A 725-nucleotide genomic window follows, 5' to 3' on the forward strand; every position below is an offset into this window, starting at 1 on the left:
CAGGTGAATGAATTGCTGGTAGCAGTTTAAAATAATCCCTGCCAAGTGGAACCCACTCTCTGGGCATGGACAAGAGCGCGGGGTAGATCGCTCTGCGGAGCCTTCAGGGGGCTCTTCTCGCTCGGAGGGCCGGTGCTGCAGCCGGGTCAGGGGTGCGCGGGGGAAATCAAGATATTTTGAAAAGGAGGATGCAGACGAAGACCACGTGAAAGGCTGTTTTTTGCCGGTGACAAGGGGTTCCTCCCCAGACTTTCATACCACTCTAAGGGCAGCATCTCGAGAGGGTCCAGACGCGCTACATGTAGGCGCCTTCTCAGAACACGCGCCCCAGAACGTGGGGGCCGGGGCCGGGTCAGGGGCTGCTCCCCTCCGCGGGCTGGCAGGCGGCACCAAGGCTGGGGGCTGGGGCGTGTAGCCGCCCTCGGAGCACGCGGTACGTGGGTCGCCCCGCGCGGCGGGAGGAAGAGCAAAGTCGGCAGGAAAAGCCGTGGCTGGGATGCCTTCCCTGAGAAATCCTTAGGGGCGATCTCAGAACGCGAGCTGGGCTCCGGACAGTTTCTGGAAAAAGCTCTCCAAACGCCGTCTGTCCCCGCACCCGAGTCCACACTGGGCTTTGAACCAGGGCTGTTAAAAGGGCCCTTAGGGACTGCCCAAGTCATCCCGATGGCCCGGGGCGGGACGCGGGAGCAGGCATCCCAGCCGCTGGGCTCCCCGCTCCCCCGCCC

This window comes from Colobus angolensis, unplaced genomic scaffold, assembly GCF_000951035.1.
Source record: "Colobus angolensis palliatus isolate OR3802 unplaced genomic scaffold, Cang.pa_1.0 Scaffold15, whole genome shotgun sequence".
Taxonomy (NCBI): domain Eukaryota; kingdom Metazoa; phylum Chordata; class Mammalia; order Primates; family Cercopithecidae; genus Colobus; species Colobus angolensis.